Source organism: Acomys minous (genome assembly GCF_964271855.1).
Source record: "Acomys minous genome assembly, chromosome: 2".
In the NCBI taxonomy this organism is placed as follows: Eukaryota; Metazoa; Chordata; class Mammalia; order Rodentia; family Muridae; genus Acomys; species Acomys minous.
Genome location: NC_140484.1, coordinates 126,088,178 through 126,107,888, shown reverse-complemented (window position 1 = coordinate 126,107,888; position 19,711 = coordinate 126,088,178). Strand labels below are relative to the sequence as shown.

The following is a 19,711-nucleotide window of genomic DNA, read 5'->3' as shown; positions in this document are numbered from 1 at the left end:
TTTCAGAGAGATTAACTGGGATGTTTAGACAAAGGAGGACACTCCTTAGACTTGCAAATTTTGAAGTATCAGAATTCTGAATGAATCACTGCAGCTGTGAATAAGTAATGTCATCGAAATACCGAGATGTCCTGAACCACTTTAGAAATTAATGGACTGAGTGTGATATACTGGCGCCTCTTTCATGCATCTATAATTGGAGTGCCAATTTATTTCCAATCATTTCAAGCACTGTAATTATAGACCATCATCACTGCCTGTTTAACATTCATATGGGAAGCTGTTGCATGAATGCTAGCCAGGGACCAATATTTTGCAAATGAGATACATACACAAAATATAACATGCCCTAGTTTGTTTATCAAAAACACCTTGAACCTTGGCCAAAATGGGCAGAATTCATAGAGCAGTAGAGCAGTTTGTAGGTTTGTAAGTTATGAACGTTTTGTTTAAACATACCATTAAGCACGTGGAAAGAAAGAAAGCAAACAATGACAACAGGTTATTGTAACATTGATATACTCATGACACTTCAACAGTCATTAGTAGAGCATTTATTGTATGCCAGGCATTCTGCTGAATAGTATATCTACTGAAATAAAAGTGGAAAACACCCACACAAGTGTTCAAAACAATGCTGACATAGTGAGAGGTGGTTACAGACTGTACTATGGGAGGATACTTCTAAAAATTCTCTACTGAACAGTACTGTTTTCATTTCAAATATGGTGATGCAAAAGCATAGGTGCATAATGAAAATATTTACTCCATTTTCTGGAAGCCAAATATAATTTGAGACTTCAAGTTCATATAAAGTTATTTGGAAAATGTTTATGGCAATTTTTGATTATCATTTAAAGGTAAGACTGTTCTGTCTGTTCCTGTAATATTCTTAAACTGTATTAATGTATTTATATCCTATTGTCTCTACTCCTGAATTGTGATACTTCATTTACATTTTCTATACCTCAAAGGAAGACAAGAAACCTAGCTTATTCACTGGGGGATCCTTGACGTCTGTCTTTCCACCGGGGTCACCATAGCTACTATGCAAATGCTGAGTAATTGTAGAAATGGAATCCCATGTTGTAACAGTATTCATATTTGATATCTTCCTTCCACACCATTTCTATAGTTTAGACAAGATCTCTAAGCATAACTAGCCTGAATTGTTTACCTTTGTAAAATGAGAATTAAATCTTCTCAAAGCATACCACAAAACCGTCCATAGGATTTTAATTATGTGCCATTATTTGGAAAACAAAATCACATCTCCTTATCTGGTATCCAGAACCCTGCATCACTCATTTGTTCTCCGTTTGTAATTTATTCTATTACTGTGAAACTAGTGTTGTTCTTGAAAATTAATATTTGTGGAGGTTTTGTCATGTTATTTAAATTTTTCAAATTTTATTTCAAAAATTATTTAGTACCAATTTTGGTACTATATTTATATACTCATGAAAATTATAATGATGAGAATTTTTATCAGCACATAAAATATAAAGATAATTATAACGACTTATACATTGAGCTAGCTGTTGTGTTATTAAATCAATAAAACTAAGATGGCTTATACAGATGGAGAAGAGACAAGGAATGTTCCAGGAGGACAGCAGAACAGGAGCAAAGGAATTTTGATCGAACTGCAAATCCAAATCCCTGACTGTTCTCTGTGAATATCAAGATGGACAAATGATTCTTGGTAGTGGCAGATTTTTGTGTGTAATTACAATAGCAGTTGTTTATACCAGTTTATGTGAATTTTATTACTGGTCATAAAACACAATAGCAATTATAAAGGGTTATTAATAATAATGAATCTACTTAGACTGGGGTTTTAATTGATTTAGCTTAGAACTATCAATTTACTATTGTGGAGAGCCAGATTGACACAAATCTTTCTGAGAAGCCCTAATAAAAAGACAAGGGGAACTTTAGTTCTGTGTCTTGTTCTTGTCCAGGAGTCGACTTAGCAATGCTCATATAAGGCTGGAGTCAGTGTCTCCAAGCAGTCAGGGTTTCAGTTTCTGGGGACCTGACTCTTCCCTCTGGGCTGTGATATTAGTCCTAAGGCAGCTGTGTCTGTGGTATGCTGTGTCCTCTTGGTCAACATTGTTTGATTCAGCTCTCTATTGACTTTGGCCATTTTTCCATTTATCAAAAGTTTATAAGTTGCTGTATTTTCCAATAAATTTGCTTGGCCTAATTGTCAACTTGCTTTTGTCTCCTTTGTTTCTCAACCCTTGTCCTTGCAATTGACACCACATTACTTGGAACCCTATTTCTGTATATTCATGTCATGCTATGGGAAGAGAAAAGACAGAGAACAGGCCCCTGTTCAGCCCTCTGCATGTGCCTCTGAGTGATAGCTCTTAACATACACCACTTCACATCGTGGTCTCAGCACTCACATCAACATTATTGTTTGACGTGGTTGCAAAGCTATGAAAAGATAAATAACTCACTGAAGGTCCATCTGCACCAGCTAGTCAATTCAAAGTCAGGATTTGAACCCAAGTCTTCAGATTCGAACATTATGTCTCTTTCCTTTCATTAAACTTTGCCTGGAAAAATGTAAAACAGCTGAATGGAGACAATAGGAAGTGAAATCTGAGCATTTCATATAATCGTGCATAGTGCATTTGAGATGGGCAAGAAATTTGACAGTGAGGAACTTGAAAGGACTCACTTCCGCTCAGCAATGCATCCATTTCTCCATTTGCGCTGCCAATGTAGTTTAAAGATCATGATTGAGACAAAGATGAGTTATCACTTTGAAATGTGGAGAATTCTGTATCTGAATGTGGGTGTGAATATAAATGAGTCTCTCGATAAAAAATAATTCTAAAGAACATATAAAAATCAGAATTCTAAATACTTTTGATAACTGACCTGAGTCTTCATCCTCCAGGTACTGCATACACACACACACACACACACACACACACACACACACACACACACACACACAAACACACACACCCAGCAGCTGGTATAATTTTCCAGGATGTAGAACTATACAAAACAGGCTTTGAGCACAACAATAGATGAGAGAGGGAAAAGAGAGAATGGACAATTTTTAAAAGTATTTTAAAATAGTAATTTCTGTGTTCACAATAATAAAATATATTTAAGACAATTCCTAACTGAAATTGCTGTAAGATTAGGAAGCAAAACTAGTCTGCGCCAATGGCCTCTCAGGCATTTTGATAATGTGGGTTTATCTATAAATCAATGACCACACTTCATGCTGTATTTAATAAGTTCCCACACTATTCCTCTGTAGCCTATATATTTAAGTCTGAAGGGGGTGTGTGGGTGAGGTGATGGGAGCATTTTTATCAACAACTAAAAACCTGAGAAGGCAAGATTATCAAATCACATCAGAGATTTCTATCGAGGATAGAATCAAGTTACTCTATAGGCATGTAGACAAGCCAGATTACCATAATGAAATTTAATGAAGATAAATGTAAACAATCCAATAAGCCCTGAAAAATCAAATACACAAGCTTAAGATATTAACTAACTGCTATTTATGTGTAAAAGGCCTAGGCAAAAGCTGACAGTACACTCAGTAGGAATCAATATTGTGACATTGCAACAGCTGACTTAATTTCAGACCACAAGACTCCAAGCTCAGTTCCAAACACCAGTGAAAGCAGTCCCACTGTGCCTCAGCCTGGTGATACATGAAGTGGAATTCCCTAAGGCACAAACTATTGAGCCGTGCACATTGAAATGTTGAGAACCCAGGGCAAAAGACAAATAATTAAAGCGACTAAAGAAAATTCCTATGTATCTATTCAGATATTAACATATTAACAGGCTCAGTTTATCCCAGAGAAGAGAGCAGACATAAGCAATCAAAGGAGAACAGAGCACATTTCTGATGACTCACTGAAGAGGCAGTGGAAGAATGCTTAGCTTTGGACACATCAGAACAAACAAGATTTCTTTAAGATGGTTCATTTATGGAGGCAGAAGGTCCCTTTGACACAGCTTCCCTGCTGTGTTCCCGAGCCTGTTCTAAGAGTCCAGCTCTGCAGTACACGTACTTGAGGGATAAAGGAAAACTTGACTTTCTAGAGTGTATGGTATGCAAGAGTGACCTCAACTCTCTACATTGACATACTAGTCAGCTAGTGCACAGAGTAAAAGAAATAGTCTAGGTTCCTTGTAAGCCAGTATTTCTCAATCTTCCTTATGCTGCGACCATTGTTAGTCTGTAACTGTAATTTCGCTACTGTTATGAACCATAATGTAAATATGGGATATGAAAGATATCTGATATGCAACCTCTGTGAAAGGGTAGTTTAATCCCCGGGAGGGGTTATGACCCACAGGTTGAGAACCACTTTTGAAAACATAACTGGTGATTTTTTTATTTACTCATCACCTCCCCATTTTAAAAATTGATTACAAATGTCCTTAGTGCTTTTTTTCTTTTCTAAGTTCATCCCAAGCTCAAGGCACTAGAAAAAGAGTTTCCTTGTGTAACAGATACTTTGTATACAATACTCCTGTTTCAAAATTTAGAATTTGCCTTTTGTTAAAATGCTGCTACTGTTGCTGGTTGGGGTTTGTTCCCGGTACTGCTTGCTGGACTGCTGGGTGCTGTTTGGAGATATCCTGACTAAGAAGATCAAGCTCAAGCCCAGGCACTCAATATCCCTACTCAGCGGGGATTAACCTAATGATAGCAACCCTCCCACTCCCTTCTATCCTTCTTTCTCTCCTAACTAGTTTTGGGGTGAGAGGAGGGATAGGGGTGTTGCAGGAAGGTAGATAAGAGAACCCAACCATGTTCATAGCAGCCTTATTCATAATAGCCAGAACCTGGAAACAACCTAGATGTCCCTCAGTCAAAGACTGGATAACAAAACTGTGGTATGTTTACACTATGGAATACTACTTACTCGGCTATTAAAAACAAGGAAATCTTGAATTTCGCAGGTAAATGGATGGAACTAGAAATGATCATCCTGAGTGAGTTAACCCAGACTCAGAAAGATATACATGGTATATATACTCACATGGTATACACCATTAGACACTAGCCCAACAGGCACACCCTCTTAAATTCTTCACTTAGCAGAAGATTGGGGTAGATGCTGGGACTTCCTACTAGGACTCCAGGTAAGAGAGATATGGGATCCAGAGCGTCTTAGAAACCCGCAAGAAGACCATCATGGCTGGCAGATCAGGACTCAGGGGGGTCTACTCAAACTACTATACCAACCAAGGACAATGCATGCAGTGAACCTAGAACCCCTATTCATATCTAGCCAATGGACAACACATTCTCCACAGTTGTGTGGATAGTGAGGGCTGACTTACCTGAATTCTAATGCCTCCTATTTCACCACTTCCCCTTGGTGGGGAGGCCTGGTGGCACTCGGAGGAAAGGTAAGCAGGCTACCAAGATGACTCTCCTGCTTGCCATAAGTGTTGGGGGACAAAGAGGAGGGCACCTCTCCATTGCCCATGCCACTACAACACAAGCAAGCGGCATGGCCAGCTCTCCCATGCTCATATACTCAAGACCAATTTACCCACAACTCCTATAACTAGGGCCAGATCTACTGTGTTTCCTGGTCAAGGTACAGAGCCTATTCTCCAAACCGTTGCAGCTGGCAAGGGGCAGGGCCAGCTTTCCTACACTCACCTCCTTGGGACTGGCTCACATGCAACTCCTGCAGCAATTATACTTTCCAGGCAAGGTTCAGGGCCCATTCTTATGTGTTACAGCACGACACATCCAGCTCTCCTACTTGCTGCAGGTGGTGATGGGAGGGGGGCATCTCTTCCTCACTCAACCACTTTGAAAATCAATCTGGTGCTTTCTCAGAAAATTGGAAATAATGCTATTTCAAGACCCATCGGTACCATTCCTGGGCATATACCTGAAAGATGCTCCACCATACAGGGACATTTTCTCAACTATGTTCATAGCAGCTTTATTTGTAATAGCCAGAATCTGGAAACAACCTAGATACCCCTCAGCTGAATAGTGTGTAAAGAAACTGTGGTACATTTACACAATAGAATACTATTCAGCTATTAAAAAACAAGAAAATCTTGAAATCACCCAAACTGCTGCACCAACCAAGGACAGTGCATGCAGAGATCCAAGACCCTCTGTTCAGATATAGCCAATGGACAGCTTATTCTCCATGTGAGCGCTGGGGGAGGGGAAACTGCTGCTGAACATGCACTCTGGTGCCCACTCTTTGATCACTACCCCCTTGGCAAGACAACTTTGCAAGCACACAGAGGAAGAGGATGCAGGCTATCCTGATGAGATCTAATAACCTGGCCAGACAGTGGGATTGGAGGGCCTCTCATCAGAGGTCTAGTAGAGGGAAATAGGACAGAAGAGGGAGGGAGGGTAGGAACCGGAAGATAAGGAGAATATAGGCAGTAAACTTCGAACCCCTACCAAGACCTAGCCGACGAACAGGATATTCTCCACAGTTGAGTGGAGAGTGAGATCTGACTCTCACACGAACTCTGGTGCCCCTTTTCAGACCATGTCCCCTGGATGGGGAGGCCTGGTGGCACTCAGAGGAGGGATAGCAAGTTACCAAGAAGAGACTCGATATTCTAAGAGCATATATAGGGGGAGGAGGTCTCCCTCAATCACAGACATAGGGGAGGGGAGAAGGGGAGAAGTGGGAGGGAGGGAGGAATGGGAGGAAACAGGGGAAGGGCTAACAATCGAGAGGTAATATGAATAAATTAATAAAAAAGAAAATTTTGGCTTATATTAAAGAAGAGTGAGGGGATAACAATCAGGATGCAATATGAATGAATTAAGAAAGAAAGAAAGAAAGAAAGAAAGAAAGAAAGAAAGAAAAGAAAGAAAAGAAAGAAAGAGAAGGAGATGGAAGACAAAGGAAGAGAAGAAGATATGACTTTAAAAAAAAAGAGATACATGTTGGCAAAGCAGATGTTGAAATTATATACCTTTAAGAATGTAGAAAGGACCACAAGTCAATGAACAGAGGCTGTTAATCAATGCTTTTAAAAAGAAAAAAAAGTGTGAACACCATTCTCCTCTCACAGCTTGTAGAAGGACATAACCACTTATATTTGAATTCTAGTCCAGTGGGATGCATTTCAAAATTTGACTTCAAGAACTGCAAAACTTGGACTTTAAGAAATGGAATTATTTCATCTGTATGTCAAGTGCTGAGGAAAGTCAGGGATCTGGGTTACCAAAAGATGGAAGAGATGCTTTATAGAGTTAGTCTATAATGCATAATTGATCACATTTATTTTAGCTATATCATAGTATGTAAGAATTGTCAGTATCAATACAAAATGAAGCTAATATTTGATTTCTTAAAATCTGAATGCACCTCTCTGTCTATCTTTCTCATTTTAAAAACCTGAGGTAAATATTGTTCTTTCATTTATTCGTAATAAAAGATCCAGAAAATGAATATTGGATTTCTGGCATAAGGTTAAAATATAAGTTGCATGTGCAAATACATAAATCTCAGTAAGTTGACTGACCTTATCTTTGATGGACTCCAAGTTTTCCAAGAGTCATCTACTTTAATCAAGTGTTCAGGCACTGGAATGATGTGAAATAGACATCCCACTATGGTTGGTATCCTATAACCTGATTTCCAAAGTGTTTCCTCTTCTTATATACACCCTGCATTCTTAACTCCTGTCTTTGCAAATATTATGTAATTTGCTTGAAAAGTTCTCTTTTCCTTCCTTCAACGCTCCAATAATAGGCCAGAAATTGTTCACTCATTTGTTAGATCCCAACCATGAAATGCCCCTTCTTCTTAGAACTTAGAGTATCCCTCTGGATTCTTCCTTTAATCTTTAGCTTGTATTCAGCATTCTATTGGACTTTAGAGAAATTGTTCTAAAATGATCACCTTTATTTAACAGACTGTCTGTGGGCTTTGAACTTTTTAAAACCTACTTTATTTGGGGTTTGTAATGCTTTTACGTTCCTTCCAACCCACTTACCCTAGGTGAGATAGAAGAGAGGTTAATGGAAACAGGAGAATTAGACATTTTAAAACACAGTTCCTTGGAGCAATTCCACTGGCATAGTCAACAGGATTACAGCAGATCCATTAAACAGCAAACCAGCAATTCCACAAAATGACTGCCACCACAGTCGCTGGAACCTGGAGCAGCAGCTGGAACCGGTAACCTCAGAGTGTTTTCTGGAATGGGAGCATCTCAAAGTGGAGTGATGCACAGTCAATACCAAAAAGCAAAAAAATAAAAATAAAAATAAAAAAATAAAAAAAAATAAAAGCCCCATCTCTTGTTTTGGGCTCAAATATATAATATATATCTCCTCTCAGAGTCCATACGAGCATGTTTCCTAGTTGGCAAAGGACATGCCTCCAAAAAGGCAGTTCCTTTTCCAGTAGACAAACATAACCAGCTCTCTCACTAGTCTGTTTTCAGCAGAAAAATACCACATACCCTTTCACAAGTCTGTTTCACATGCCACACTTGGGATAAAAAAAAAAAAGTATGTTTACATGCACTACAACTGTCTGCCACAGTATTTTCTATATGTTTAAACTTTAACCTGCACTCCCCAGTCTTCTCAGTTGAAGAAACAAAAAAAAATGTTAATAATGTGTGTGGATCTCAACTCCATAACAGGTCTCTTGGATTTGAATCTGGCCTAAGCACAACATTTTCATGCATGACATTGTTAACTATTTTGTACATTATAAACATCTATCCTCTCTTAATGTATTATCCCTTCTGTTGCTGAACCATTAATATAGAAATTATTTTAAAGGTTCCATTTAATTTTATTTACATAGTCTTCATCCCTGATTCTGAAAGTGTTATCATGGCTATGAGAAGTCATCTCTTCAGGAAAATTGTTGTTGTTGTTGTTGTTGTTGTTGTTGTTGTTGTTGTTTTTATTTCCAAAAGCATGATAATTTTTATTAAACTTGATGTATTGTCTTTCAAGACGTGAAATTAATTTACCTCTGAGGATCTATGATTATTTTTTATATAAAATGGTATTACTGGCTAAAATTAGGCCAGAATTGCATGTCACATTGTTTCACATACTCACTGACAACTAATGCTTCTTTCTGACAAAGACAGATTCATTAAAAGAAAGAAGTGCCTGAATTTATGCTATTTCAAGTTGTCCACAGTTTCTTCTGCTTTAAGGCAAAAGGAGAATGTAGAGGTCCGGGTTCCCATGTGTACGCCTCACATTTTGACCACAGCATAAGTCCTGCACTTAACCACTGCTACCCAATGAGACAGTCTGTTGTGATTTAAAAAAAAAAAAAACCTTATCCCAAGACAATAATATCAAATTAGGAAGTTTCTTTTAATTTGTATTTAATTTTAATTTTTTTCAAATAGCTTTTATTCATTGTCAATAGAACAAAATGGCAGGCTACACACTGGAAGGAGATCTTCACCAATCCTATATCCTACAAAGCACTAATATCCAAAATATATAAAGAACTTGACACCACCAAACCAAATAATCCAACTAAAAATCGGGACACACAGCTAAACAGAGGATTCTCAGCATAGGAATCTCAAACAGCCAAGAAGTACTTAAAAAATTCTCAACGTACTTAGTCATTAGGGAAATACTAATCAAAATTACTCTGAGATTGCATCTTACACCCATTAGAAAGGCTAAGATAAAAAACTCCAGTGACAGTGCATGCTGGTGAGGATGTGGGAAAAGGGGAACTTTCATTAAGAGCATGAGGTTGAGTGGGTTAGAAACGGAGCTAGGATATGTGAGGAGTTGGTGGATGGGGAAGAAAAGTTGATATATACTGCATGAAAATTTCAAAGAATAGCTAAAACTTTTTAAAAAGAAAATCTTATTGACAGTTTGCTGAATATTTAAAACGCACTGTTGCGAACTACTACCAAAAACTATTTTCAAAATATTACTGCTTCCTAGCAATGTACCTGGTCACTCAAAATAGTTCACAGAGGTTTAAATGAGATTACTGGCTTTATGACAATATCTATTTTTCACATCCTTCATCAAGAAGCAATTTGACTTCCAACTCTTCTTTAAGGATGTAGTTTATAAGGCTGTGGTTACCATGGGTAGGGAGTCCCCTGACAGAGCAAGGCAAAGTCACCTGAAATCTTCTTTAAATTGCTGTTCATTTAGAGACATCATTAATAACAACTGTGACTTGATTAAGGAGATCACAATAAAAAAAACATTAAGAAATATTTTGAGAAATGGAAAGATGGCTCAGTGGTTAAGAGTATATACTGTTTATGCAGAAGACCTGTGTTTGGTGTACAGCACCCATGTATTAAGTCAAGATAATCATAACCTCCTATAACTCCAGCTCCAGGGATCCAAAGCTGCGGTCTCTGTAAGGACTGAACTCACGAACACAACACAGACACATACATACATACATACATACATACATACATACATACATACATACATACACACCCAATTTTAAAAATAAAATAATTTTTCTATAGTAAAAAATTGAAAGAAGTTGTTTCCCACCTTTAAGGGTATCTTTGATGAGTACAAAGAAAGTGAGTACAAATGTGGTTTTAAAATAGCAAGGAAAAAAAGGCTAGAATTGGAAGTAGGAGCTGAAGGTGTAGCTGAATTACTAAAATCTCATAAAAATTTAACAAATGAGGACCTTCTTATAAATGGGCAGAGAAAGGGGTTCTTGAGATAGAATCTACATCTATTGCATATGCAGTAAAATTGTTGAAATTACAACAAAGAACAGATTATTGCATAGACTTTCTATAAAACTGCAAAAGAGTTTGAGTGAATTGACTATAATTTTACAGAAGAGTTCCACTATGGTAAATGCTATCATCATCTCATGCTACAGAGAACCCTTTCATAAGAGAATCTATCCATCAACGTAGCAAATTCTGCTATTTTATCTAAGGAAGTGATACAGCTAAGCCATCTACTAGCATCCACAATGCAATCAATCAGCAGCCAACAATACTGTAACAAGACCCTCCATCAGCAGAGACTGCATTGTAAAGCCTCAGATTATGATTACCATTTTTCAAGCAATAAAATCTTTTTAATTAAAGCATGAACCTTGCACGATGTGTTGTCTACCACCCCATTGATCATGAGGTTTGATTCAATTGATCTGAGTGACTGATAAGGGCATCCACTTCTTTCTGTGGTGCCTTATATTAAGAATGTCTTCCAAACACTCAGATATATAAACATACAGTCTCTGGTTGTTGGTACTTTAGGGGGATGTTATGTGAGGCGCAGCCTTGGTAGAAGGAGTACCTAACTGAGAGTAGACATTGAGAGATTATAATCTCACCCCACTTTTTCAGTTCAGGCTCTCTGCTTTGTGTTTGCAATTGAAGTTGTAAGTTCTAAGCTTCCTGGTCCTGTTGCCATGTCTCCCACCATAATGGCCATGGATTTATCATTTTGGAACTATAAGCCCTAATAAACCCTTTCTTCCACATATTGCTTTTGGTCTTGTCAATGTAGGAAGAGAAAGGTAACTAATACACTCTCTCACTACTCTATATGCATACCTCCCAAAGTTTTGTACTCAGTCAAGGAGAACAGACTTCTTTGATAGTTGAAGGCTTTTCTTTGGTCAACTGACATATGAGTAGCTGTATCTGCTGTTATAATTTCCAGATAAGCTCTGCTGGTACATACAGATACAGATACGTCATTGCTCAAGATACAAAATATAAGGTATGGATGAGAGACTGATGCTTTTCATACAGCTTTTCTCTAAAGCTCAGGGAATATTGACGAAGAAAGGGACAGAAAGGATATAAAAGCTGGAAGACAGGGAGGTGGCAGTGAAATCCCTTGCTTTTGATATCACACAACCAATGTCAACAAAAACTCACAGACACTGTGATGGCTTGCACTGGCCCTAAACAAGAGAGCCACTAACGGATAATCACTGGTGGGGGAGGGACTCATGGAACTTTACCCCTTGCTTCTGAGTTAAGAGGCCACTGATTGACTCCGCAAGAAAAAGACCACTGTCTTCAGCTAAGTTATCCCTGCGTTATCCTCCAGACTCCAATGGATATTTCCAATCCCAAAGCCATATAGATTATCCTGGTCAAATTCAGAAAGACATAAAGAAACCAAAAAAGACAGGAATGTGGGAAGAAAAGTAGTAAGATGGTGTGGACAGGGAAGAAAGGGAATGAGGGAGTGTGAAAGTGAGAATATTCATGATACATCACATGTATGTAAAAATTTTAATTTTTAAAAGGAAAATATGTCATGCATGGTAGTGTGTGTGTTTAATCCAAACAATCAGGATATAGATAAAGGTAAATCTTTGTGAGTCTGTCAAGGTGAGCTTGGTCTATAAATCAAATTCCAAGACAGTAAAGCCCTGTCTTCAACAAATAAATTAACCAATTTAGTAATTTTTAAATAGAAAATATGTTTTTACTACACTGTGGTATACTGTAAAAAAAATGGAATAAAGTCTAAAAGACTATGTTGGTCAGGAAGACCTCAGAGCCCACCAAAACCTAAATGCTTTTGCTTTTCTCCATGCTTGTCCACCAGAACTAGATTGTAAGACCCTATTGATGAAGATACCACACCATGATTGCAAGATATAGAGGACTCAAGCTGAAATACTCTTCCCTGGACTAGTTCTCAAAATGCCAAAAGGTACCATGCAGAATACTAGGGAAGAAAAGGCATCAAAGGGCTTACTAAGCAATAAACTCTGTGAACTTTAATACTGACCTCGCAGTCAAGATGTGCTCACATGTGCAATAGTGGCAAGACTGTTGCATGGGCTAACCAATTGTTCTCTGGGTAAATTTGAAGCCTGTACTAAAAATGAGATCCTGTGCCTGGTGCTATATAACTGGCTCAAAAATGCACATCTCAATAATTCATAAGCTCTATGAGGAAAATTGCTACTAATGGTTAGGTAAATACAAGCAACGTCAATTTGCCTTTTAAATACCTATGTTTATAGTTAGAGATTACTCTCGGTCATGATCAAAGTGTATTCTTCTATTTCTATCCTAACAACTCCTAGGTTGTTCCCAGGCATGATCCCATACCTGGCACTAGGATTTTTATTCAATATCTTGATGTTTCTAGGGACAGAATTATCTAGCTATACTGGCTATTTCCTTGCAGACATTTTTCCTCGTTGTTGTTGTTGTTGTTGTTGTTGTTGTTGTTGTTGGGTTTATGTATACCATGGCATGTACGTGGAGATCAGAGAAAAATCATGGAGTAGTCAGTTCTTTCCTTTCACCCTGTCTGCCTCCGATATACCTCCTCAATACTTTCATTTTATCTATTGTCCACTATGCCCCTTCCATTCAGACTCCCCTTTATCCTGATAACATTCTTCTACTTACATGACTTCCACAGGGACTCCAAACCAAATGTACAAATCCAAAGAATCAAAGCTAAGATCTGCACATTGGATTCAGCATGCATATGCTGTCTCTCTACGGCTAGTTTACCTCACGAGGTCTCTTTTTCCTGGTTTTACCCATTTTCCTGAAAGTTTCAAGGTTACATTTTCCTTTACCGCTGAATAAAATTCAACTATGTATGTTTACCCCATTTTATTTCCATGTTCTTCAAGTGATGGAACATCCAGACTGTTTTTTAAGCTAAAGTGAGTAAGGCTGCAGTAAACAAGAATGTGCAAGCTTCTTTATAATAGGATGTAGATTCATTTGAGTCTAGGCCCAGGAGTAGTGTAGCTGAGTTATAGGGTAATTTTCTTTTTAATTTATTGAGGACCCTCCAGGCTGATTTCCCAAGTCACTGTGCTTGCTTATACTTCTACTAATAGTATGAAAGAGTGCCCCCTTTTAGCTGCTTTGTTGTGCCATTGTGGAGTTCTTAAGATGCCAGCATGTAGTGTGACTCTTCAAAAGTGGCAGCAATCCAGCAAGCATCTGTATCATTTGAGCAGATTGCCTGGAACAAGTGTTCCCTGGAATATTATTTAGAAAATGCAGTTCCAACTTGATATTTATTTATTGACCTACTCATTTAATCAGCAAAACATCCTGGAAGAAAGTTGAGTATGAAAATACCCAGTGTCTCAGAATTTGTTATTCCATTTCAGTTCAGTCGAGGGTCTCTTTTTGCATCACCTCATACAAATGAAAGTAAATTTCAAAGGGCGGGTGGAAAATCCTTTTGGTGCCTTCCTGCTTCTCCTTTTACAACTGCTTGTATCAAGCTCAGGTACTAATTATTTAATAAGGTTAGACGTGAGTAGATATAGAAAGAATACTAAATAGGAAATGAAGGCTCTTATCCTGCTGCTCCCCTGATTCTCATCGGTTCCCTCCACCCTCCTGGGCTATGCTCTCATTTTATGCAAGAATACAAGGAGAGAAGTTGGTCTTAACTTTCCATTCTAATGACAATCTTCCTAGTTACTGTCTCAATTGGTTGGTAGATCTATTGTTTGCCAGGGTCTTGGGTAAGAAAAAAAAATTTTTCAATGTGTCAGCTGTAAACAATGTTAAGATTGCCAACTGATGCCTGCGTTTGCAATGCACTATGTTTACACTCTAACTATTGCAAATTGCCACGTCATTTGATTCTTAGGAAAACTATCAATATAAGACATGGATTTTTTTTAACAGATGAGGAAACCATGTTTCATGTATTTTCCCAAGTTTATTCAGTTGTTAAATGATAGAGCTAGTCTTGACCTCAATGGCCATCTGAGTTAAGAGTCCTATGTATTCGGAAATAGAAAGCGTCCTTACCATCCTGAGACCACAGCCAGAATAATTTTGCTACATTCTCCGTTGCTACCAGACAATCACTCTAGGGAGAGAGGTACTCATTATTTTTCTGCAGGGAAAACACAATGTTAACTCACACAACATAATAATTTTATGGTTTGAATGGAAAAAAAATTTGCTCCTGTCAAAATCAATTTATATCATGAGACTAAATAAAAATTTTGTGTACTGAGTGAGGAAAAAATAGACAGAAAATGTCCTGAGTAGATGAGCTTAAATTATGTCCCATTTGAATGAGTTCATTTCCCAGAGAGAGTCTCATCAGGCTTTTTAATTAAGAGCAAATTGTTCATCTAGGCTCAGTAATTTGCCAATGACCTTTTCATAACACTTTTTTCTAAGGTGACAGAATTGACAATAGGGCTGGCAAATTAAAAACATCAAGCTCTCAGAGACAGGGAGACCTCTGTGTCTAAGTGAGTCATGAGAAAGAGGTTACTTGAGGAAGTAACTAAATTTCAATCTTATGCCTCCCCTCAAATATAGGGCCCAAGATATCTAAGAGGCTACTTGACATTGATTAGGGAGCTCCAGTCATATATGTAAACATGTATATGCAAATTACATGTGTGTCCTTACATAGAACCTTGTGAAAATCAAACATTCAGATTACTTCCAAAGTCAGGCAGAGACTTTATTAAGGAAGGCTTGGAGCAGAGTGCTAATACATCTGAGGACAAGACAGCCATTATTGGTTATGCTCAGGAGCTGACAGGGAGCAGCACTTGGGTTTTGAGGAAGTGTTTTGTTGGTAAGACTCTAAGATGAGGTGGTGAAAGAAAGAAAACAAAATCCGAATAACTTCTCACACCAACACAGAAGTAATGGGTTGTTGGAAGTAAGGAATTCAGAAAAGAATGGCTACTTCCATAACATTCACTATTTCCATAACTTCTGTTTTACATCTTTGCTTCAACTACAACAAAACTATTATTTCCACTACTATATAACAACCACTATTTAACTATCACTTTTTAGGTACCAGTAAACCTATGAATAAAACTGTATTTTTGTTTTCCTAAGTAATTATGCCTGTAATTTACCACAGATAACTGTGGTGTAGAATATCCAGTGAACTGTGAGAATGTGACGTTGGCATTGAATAAGGAAAATATGGAAACCAATATAATTGGCAAGACAAACTCTACCATGATTTACAAGCCAAGACAGAATGTACAACATGAATCCCCTAAACTAATATTTTAGCATCAACAGATTCAGATTCAAATCTCCCAAGGCAAAACTACATGCTGTGTTGATAATGAATCTCCAGGCTCATGCATTCTAAAAGTAATACCCGTAAGCCCGCCAGAAACTCGCCTAATTTGCAAAGTCTAACTTTACCCAGAATGTACTTGTTAACCTACATCCTATAAACTGCATTGGTATATGTAATAAAATTATATTATTTATTTTATATTTTATTTATATGTTATTTATTATATATATTTATTTTACACAGGTTATATAATATATAATTCTATATTTATATAAATTATAATATATAAAACACACATATATGTGTGTGTGTTTTCCTCACAGCGTCTCTGAAAAACGGAATCAGTGTTTATTTGATAGACGATTGAATCGAGGCTCAGAGATCCTCTGTAACTTCTTGCTTTTCTCACAACTAAAATCAGTCTCAGTCCCCATCCCCTGACCTGAAAGGAGGTATGCCTGTTTGATTTTTCAGTTTTTTTTCCCTGAAAGTGTTTAGAAAGATTTGATACGTAATGATAATCTTTATAACAGGTATTGTTTTAAGACTTTAAAGCAGGGACATTTTAGTAACCTGAAGAATTTTGACTCTTCAGTAAACTTGTCTTGCAACTAAGTACACTACAAAAAATAAATGTTATTTTGCAACACTGCAGCAACTTAGAAGATGGTTCCAGGATACCAAGCCCACACATGCTGTAGAAGTGTGAGCTACAAATGGGCACCTATAAAAGGGTATATTAACATTCACTGGTCCAGTGTCTCAGTGGTGGAAAAAATACATCATCCAGTTAATACAAAATGTAATTTATTTCCAGTAATGTGTTTATTTCCTCTACAACATCAAATCTGGCAGCTTTTGTGAAGGTGCTGTTCTGTCAGCTGGAATGGCACCTTTAACAAGCTCATCTGTGGAACAATGAATGTGCAATCTGCTACCCTACTGTTCACACGCCCATCATCTTACCTACCAGCTTCTTGTAGTTATACAAATCCTTCCCTGACCTAAGAAATGGTGAACCGGCCTCCAGAGCTGTTTGTGTGCCGTTTGCGTTGCTGCTGCTCTCACCTATGAGCCACCTGAAGGGAAGAAGTCTGCATAGCTACGGGAAACCTGAAATGCTCCTCCCACCAATGAACATTCTCTGGGACTGTGTAACTCAGTGCCTCTCCCAAAAAAAAACATGAATAGGATATCGTGATGTCCTAAGTGGTGAACTTTAGTCCTTCCCTGCATCTCCTGCGGTCCCTGGAGTGTGGGTTTGCCATTCTGGCTATTGCCATGGTCTCTACCTCCCGGGTCCAAGACTGTTTGCCCGTGCTTCTGAGCACTAGTCAAGACTCATCATCTGACAGCTCTTCCATTGTGCCTTCTAAGACACAACAGGGAGACCATGTTGCTTTCTAAACCTCTGGTGCCCCCGATGATCACTTTCCCTTGGTGGGAGGCCCAGCGGCACGCAGAGGAAGAGGAAGCAGGCTATCCAAATGAGACCTGATAGGCTGTGGTCTTATGGTGGGGGAGGAGGTCCCCTTCTGTCAGAGGTTTAAAAGAGGGGAATAGGGATGAGGAGGGAGGGAGCGTGGGTGGGAAGGGGAAGATACAAGCAAGGAGATAACAATGGGGATGTAATCTGAATAAATTATAATAAATTTTAAAATTTTTAAAGAAAATAAATGAGTCTTTTTTGTTTTGTTTCATTTTAATATATGTTATTAATTTATTCATATTACATCTAAATTGTTATCCCATCCCTTGTATCCTCCCATTCCTCCCTCCCTCCCATTTTCCCCTTACTCCCTGCCCCTATGACTGCGACTAAGGGGGACTTCCCCCTGTATATGCTCGTAGGGTATCAAGTCTCTTCTTGGTAGCCTGCTATCCTTCCTCTGAGTGCCACCAGGCCTCCCCATCCAGGGGACATGGTCAAATATGGGGCACCAGAGTTCATGTGAAAGTCAGACCCCACTCTCCACTCAACTGTGGAGAATGTCCTGTCCATTGGCTAGATCTGGGTACGGGTTCAAAGTTAACTGGATGTATTGTCTTTGATGCTATCTCAGAAAACTGGAAATGGGGCTGCCTAAAGACCCAGCTATTCCACTCCTTGGAATATACCCAGAAGATGCTCCAGCACACAACAAGAACATTTGCTCAACCATGTTCATAGCAGCCTTATTCATAATAGCCAGAACCTGGAAACAGCCTAAGTGTCCCTCAGTAGAAGAATGGATAAATTAGTCTTTTAAGAAAAGGCATTTCAAGTTTTAATGCCTCTGAAACTCTGGTCCTTCTTCAACGCAAACACCTTTATTCATATTCCTTTTGGAGCCCCACCCTTGTTGATCCCTCCTAAATATGTCTTCAGTTTGAATTTTCCATTAGCAACCCTCACTCTTCAGTCTGCCCTCACAGATCCCTCCGTGTTTGTAATCCCTATGATAACAGAGGCATCAAGCAGTTTAATCCAGGAATATCAGTTCTTCACAGTGATATTGAATCTATTATTCTGGCCAGAAGCTGACTCTGGCTGGGAAGTGATTTGGTGATGTTGAAGCGTGCCTTATTAAATAGAAAATGGAGTAACTAGAGTTATTATGCAACGAGCATAACAGGTGAGACAAACTATCTTTAAAGCATATTCAACAAACTTGGGTGAATTTCTATTGTGTGCAAGGTGTAATGCCTCAGAGAGTGGGGATCCTAGGGAAGGAAACAGACTAAGTACATCCAAACAAAAACATGATGAATTTACTGAATACAGAACTGCAGCTAGCACACACACAAAAAAATTAATACTCAGTATTCTGAGATACTCCGGTGTAATTCATGTAGGGATTTTTTTTTCCTATTTCACTCTACTTTCCAAAAATAAAACTGACTGAGTCAAATGTTCCTGAAAGCATGTAGAGAAATACTGAAAAGCAGAGACATCACATCTCATGTTGCTCTGTGATCAATGTATACATTGAATGTCTAAGCTTAAAGCTGCTACTCCAGCCATTCTCAGTATATTGTTAACTGAGATCACCTCATCCAGTGTGCTTATACTAATTATTCAATTACAATGTTCCAGTAGATTGTCCTAGACCTACACACATATACTAAGTGGTAGACTCAGTGGGTTAAAAAGGGACCAAGAAGTTGAGGAATACATGAGGGGAGTTGGAAGAGGGAAATTGGTGAGAGGGGCAAACGTAATCATATTTCATTGTGTGCAATGTATGAGAAGTATATCATTCTTACTGTAAGCCCTGTAACTATGTAAACACAAAGAAAAATGGACTTACAGAGTTGTATTTATATATCTGTGTATTTATAGGAAAGTTTGAGACATTTTCACTTTATTGAAACATGCATAATCAATCACGTCGGGGAAGTCACCTGATCTAAAATCAGAACTCTTGGCAAGCTGTGTCTTAAGATTTTTAAAGACAGTCAATTGAAGGCATCTGACACTCCAGCTTTAATCATACATAGAAATTCCATCAGAATTGAAATATATTTGTATATATGCATATATACATACATATATGGATATATAATTAATCTTACTTTCTCTACTACTGTAGAATGCTTAAACACCACCAATATACTCTGTAGCCTATACAAATGAAGCGGATATGAATGTGACTGGAGAGAAAGGCAAGGTTCTCAAGTTCTGTGGGCATCCAGAGCATTTAG

The 19,711-nt window shown here is 38.2% G+C and overlaps 1 long non-coding RNA gene across 1 annotated transcript in view; it reads right to left on the bottom strand.

Moving 5' to 3' along the window:
* LOC311583743 overlaps positions 1-19,711 on the bottom strand; it is a 148,590-nt gene that overhangs the window by 19,563 nt on the left and 109,316 nt on the right. The window contains exon 2 of the long non-coding RNA XR_014774655.1: positions 2,469-2,567. This is a non-coding gene — a long non-coding RNA (uncharacterized lncRNA). The remainder of the gene's footprint in view (positions 1-2,468; positions 2,568-19,711) is intronic.